Genomic DNA, 5,891 nt, shown 5'->3' with positions numbered 1-5,891 from the left:
CTAAGTGGTAAATATCCTGCTCTCTTCCCCATCCCACATGTGGGATCAAAACAAAAACAGGTTTATTTCCCCTACAGTTCCCTTTTGTTGAGTGGACCTCAAGTCCAATTAGAGAGGTGTTGGTTGCTGCCAGCACATGTGTGATACTACTGCACTCCTAAGTTAAGGTGCCACTCTGGTCACTGTTGTGATCCATAGGGATCATAGCTGGGTAGCCCTCCTGCTTACTTCTCCTCTTTAGAAGTTTGCATGGTATTTTCTGGTACCATGAAAGTTAGTCTTATAGATGCCATCTTTTAAAAAATGTGTGTGAGTGTGTGAGTGTGTGTGTGTGTGTGTGTGTGTGTTCATGAGCACATGTATGCAGTTGCCTGTGGGGGCCAAAAGAGGGTGTAGGATATCCTGGAGATGGAGTTATAAGCGGTTGTGAGCTGCATACTGAAAATGAGGTTTGTGCCTAATATTTTTTTTTAATTAATTTATTCTTGTTACATCTCAATGTTTATCCCATCCCTTGTATCCTCCCATTCTTCTCTCCCTCCCATTTTCCCATTATTCCCCTCCCCTATGACTGTTCTTGAGGGGGATTACCTCCCCCTGCATATGCTCATAGGGTATCAAGTCTCTTCTTGGTAACCTGTTGTCCTTCCTCTGAGTGCCACCAGGTCTCCCCCTCCAGGGGACATGGTCAAATGTGAGGCACCAGGGTACATGAGAAAGTCATATCCCATTCTCCACTCAACTGTGGAGAATGTTCTGACCATTGGCTAGATCTGGGTAGGGGTTTAAAGTTTACCACCTGTATTGTCCTTGGCTGGTGCCTTAGTTTGAGCGGGACCCCTGGGCCCAAATCTGCCTATCATAATGTTCTACTTGTAGGTTTCTAGGACCCTCTGGATCCTTCTATTTTGCTATTCTCCCATGCTTCTCTCATTTAGAGTCCCAATAGGATGTCCTCCCCTCTGTCTCAGTTTCCTGGTAAGTGAAGGCTTTCATGGGACATGCCCCTTGGGCTAGTATGCAGATATAAGTGAGTATATACCATTTGAATCTTTCTGCTTCTGGGTTAACTCACCCATTATGATCATTTCTATCTCAATCCATTTATCCACAAATTTTGGGAATTCCTTGTTTTTAATAGCTGAGTAGTATTCCATAGTGTATATGTACCACAGTTTCTTTATCCATTCTTCTACTGATGGACACCTAGGCTGTTTCCATGTTCTGGCTATTATGAATAAGGCTGCTATGAACATGGTTGAGCAAATTTTCTTGTTTGTGCTGGAGCATCTTCTGGTCTTGTACAATAAAAGGTGCTCTGGAGGAATCTCCATACCTGATCTCAAACTGTACTATAAAGCAATAGTAATTAGAACAGCATGGTACTGGCACAGCAACAGACTGGTTGATCAGTGGAATCAAATTGAAGACCCAGATATGAATCCACACACATATGGTCGCTTGATTTTTGACAAAGAAGCCAGATCCATTCAATGGAAAAAGGATAGCATCTTCAACAAATGGTGCTGGTCTAACTGGAGGTCTATGTGTAAAAAAATGCAACTGGACCCATATTTGTCACCTTGCACAACACTCAAATCCAAGTGGATTAAAGACCTCAACATAAAACCAGAGACACTAAGTCACTTAGAAGAAAAAGTGGGGAGGAGCCTGGAACATATTGGAACAGGAGACAACTTCCTGAACAGAACACCAACAGCCCAGGCCTTAATGTCAACCATTAATAAATGGGACCTCATGAGGCTGAGAAGCTTCTGTGAGGCAGGAGATACTGTCAAAAGAACAAAGCAACAGCCTACAGACTGGGAAAAGATCTTCACCAACCCTACATCTGACAAAGGTCTAATATCCAAAATATATAAAGAACTCAAGAAATTAAACACCACCAAACCAAATAACCCAATTGAGAAATGGGGCTTGGAACTAAACAGAGAATTCTCAACAGAGGAGTATCAAATGGCTGAGAAACACTTAAAGAAATGCTCAACCTCCTTAGTCATCAGGGAAATGCAAATCAAAACAACTCTGAGATTCCATCTTACACCCATCAGAATGGCTAAGATCAAAAATTCAAGTGACACCACATGCTGGCGAGGATGTGGGGAGAGAAGAACACTCCTTCATTGCTGGTGGGAATGCAAACTAGTACAGCCACTTTGGAAATCTATCTGGTGCTAGCTCAGAAAAATGGGAATAGGGTTTCCTCAAGACCCAGCTATTCCACTCCTTGGAATATACCCAGAAGCCTAATCTTATTTATGTTGTTATGCCAAGTCTGGTTGATATCCCTAGGAGGTCTGCTTTTTTTTTTTTTCTGAAGGGAAACAGAGGAGGAGTGGATTTGAAGGAGAGAGAAGATGGTGGAGGTGGAGAAGGAGGAGGGGAAACACAGTTCTTTAATTGTTATTACACACACATACACACAAATATATATATATATAGTATAACCTCTACAATCCATGTAATGTTACTTATATATATGTTTTTAGGACTGAGCACTTGGCATTGGACAACCAATTTGTACGAGAGACAAACAAACAAACAAACAAATGTTTAGACACTTAACTAAGTTCCTCTGCAAGCACCCTTAGGTACTGAGCAAACATTCCAGTCCCTATATTTTTATTTTAAAAATTATCTCTATATTTAAAACTTTTTTATTTTTTTTGGTGATGGGAATTAAACCCAGGGCCATGTGGATACTAGGTAATTGCTCTACCAGTGAGCCCCACCTTTTGCCTTAAATCTTTAAAGATGTGAAACTAAAGTTATATCTTGTTTTTAGAAAATTTTGCTAGTAGCATCTGTAGTAAGCCACAACTCACACCAATAAACAGCGTAGACGAAATTCAGGGTTATTTTGTATCCTGGAAACATACATGATTTTTCTTCAGGGATTTCTGTGCTTGGCCTTGGTTTTCTTCTTACATCAGATCTTGCCTGAATTAAATTTAATTGCTTTACTCACTTTAGTCAGCGTTCCTGTTATTTATTTGGGAGTTTAAGATCACATTTGGTACACTTCATGAGATGTCCTACCTTTGAGCAAACCCAGAAAACGTTTTCTGCAATTGTTATATGGTTCTCCATAAGCCGTTACCCCAGGCACAATTGAGGCTGCATCTCCTGGTGACACATTCAAAGACACTGTATTAGGTAGAAAGAAAGATTTCACTTTTCAGCTAAATTCTGGCTTGTTCACTCTTTTCTTCAACATTATTTTTTATTATCTATTTTATGAAAAAAATTAAACAAATGTATAAACTAAGGATTACCTTTAGAAATTACAAAGAAGTCAAAATTACAGAAACCGTTGTGACATTCTTGCTTCCTTCCCCAGCAGTTTTTTCTTTCTCTATTATTTTTTTTATTGTTTCCCTTTTGAGACAGGGTCTCATTTATTTCAGGCTGGCTTTGAATTTCTGTGTAGCCGAGGATGACCTTGAACTTCTGATCCTCGTGTCTGTGCCACCAGAGTGCAAGGATTGTAGAAGTACACCACCACACCAGGAGTATTCAACTTGGAGGACTGAGACCCGTGTTTCGTGAATACTAGGCAAGCACTCTACAACTGGCACACTTTGCTCAGCTCTTCTCCAGGAGTTTAAGTCATGAAACCAATACAAAAATTTCAACATAGCTTTCATCACTGCTATAGTCTAGTTGAACTATGATATAGACAATTCTTAAAAATTCTTTCTTACCCCTCCCTTCCCCTCCCCTCCCCTCCCCTCTCCTCCTCTTCCCTCCCCTCCCCTTCGCTCCACTCTCCTCCCCTTCTCTTCTCTTCTGTTCCTTTTGCGCATGTCCTGGGGATTGAACTCAGAGTCTGTCAAACAGTAGACAAGCACTTTACTACTGAGCTACATCTCTTACCCTAATTCTTGCTATTAAAAATGACATTTATAATATGTTTCTTTTATTATCTACTCAATTGATAATCACTGCCAAATCTGACAACAGTGATTTGCTTTGTTATCATTTTCCATCTATTGTAAATGTCGGCATTCTGGGATTGCACTTTGAAAATCTTTCTTTTAAATCTGGATCGATCTTTTTTTTTTTTTTCCTTTCCTTTTTTATTTTTTCTTTTAAATTTTATTGATTTATTCATATTACATCTCGATTGTTAGCCCTTCCCCTGTTTCCTTCCCTCTTTCCTCCCTCCCACTTCTCCCCTTCTCCCCTCCCCTATGTCTGTGACTGAGGGAGACCTCCTCCCCCTATATATGCTCTCCCCCTATATATGCTCTCTTCTTGGTAACTTGCTATCCTTCCTCTGATGGTAACTTGCTATCCTTCCTCTGAGTGCCGCCAGGTCTCCCCATCCAGGGGACGGACCAAACAACCCAATTGCGAAATAGGGCTTAGAACTTAACAGAGAATTCTCAAGAGAGGAATATCAAATGGCCGAGAAACACTTAAAGAAATGCTCATCCTCATTAGTCATCAGAGAAATGCAAATCAAAACAACACTGAGATTCCATCTTACACCCATCAGAATGGCGAAGATCAAAAACTCAAATGACACCACATGTTGGCAAGGATGTGGAGAGAGAGGAACACTCCTTCATTGCTGGTGGGAATGCAAACTAGTACAACCACTTTGGAAAGCTATCTGGCGCTTTCTCAGAAAAATGGGAATAGGGCTTCCTCAAGACCCAGCTATCCCACTCCTTGGAATATACCCAGAAAATGCCCTACCACACAACAGGGGCATATGCTCAACCATGTTCATAGCTGCTTTATACATAATAGCCAGAACATGGAAACAGCCTAAGTGTCCCTCAGTAGAAGAATGGACTAAGAAACTGTGGTACATTTACACTATGGAATACTACGCAGCTATTAAAAACAAGGAATTCCCGAAATTTGTGGACAAATGGATTGATCTAGAAATTATCATAATGAATGAGTTCACCCAGAAGCAAAAAGAGACAAACGGTATATACTCACTTATATCAAAACACTAGTCCAAGGGATACGTACCATGAAAAACTTTACTTACCAAGAAAGTGGGTCAGAGGAGAGGACATCCTATTGAGACTTTAGGCGAGAGTAGCATGGAAGAATGGGGAAATAGGAGGACCCACAGGGTCCTGGAAACCTACAAGAAGAACTTTATGACAGGCAGATCTGGGTCCTGGGGTCCTCCTCAAACTAAGGCACCAGCCAAGAAGAATATAGGCAGTAAGCTTCAAACCCCTACCAAGACCTAGCCGACGAACAGGATATTCTCCACCGTTGAGTGGAGAGTGAGATCTGACTCTGGATCGATCTTTGTGTCATCTTCTGTGTATAGAGCTTGCCTGCTCTAGCATTTGCTTAAATAATGCTCACACATTTTAAAATACATGATGTTATTCCACACCAGACATTTAATTTCTTTGTCATATCTTTGTTTGACAAGTTCCACATTTTTTAGTGTTAGAAATTATCATGTGTGTTTTTTTCTTTGTAAACACCAGCAATATTTTGTGTTCTTTCAATTGCGAATCTGTTTCCAGTCAAAACCTAGCCTCACTGGAAAAATGCCAATCTTGTAGGTTGATGGTAAAACACAATGATAATAGCAGCATACTTGTCTGTTTTTGCTCAGTCTAGAATGCTTTTTCAGTTTCCTCCAGCAAAACTCATGTGATCCAGGTCTCTGTCCAAATGGGTTCCCAGAGAGGATCTTACTAAACGCTATCTTTACCAGCTCCTCCAAGTTATTTCAATTTTTTATTCTTCTTTCTTTATAGCCTCTTGCAACATGGAAATGGGCGTGGCCTAGGACCCTGAGGAAGATAAATAGAAGAGTCCGGAGAGAGAAAGGGTGGTGTGTGGTGTGTAGTGTGTAGCAGTTTGGAGAGACCCGAGATGGCATG

This window comes from Acomys russatus, chromosome 21, assembly GCF_903995435.1.
Source record: "Acomys russatus chromosome 21, mAcoRus1.1, whole genome shotgun sequence".
Lineage (NCBI taxonomy): Eukaryota > Metazoa > Chordata > Mammalia > Rodentia > Muridae > Acomys > Acomys russatus.
The sequence above is the reverse complement of the archived record's forward strand: the minus strand, read 5'-3'. Positions refer to the sequence as shown.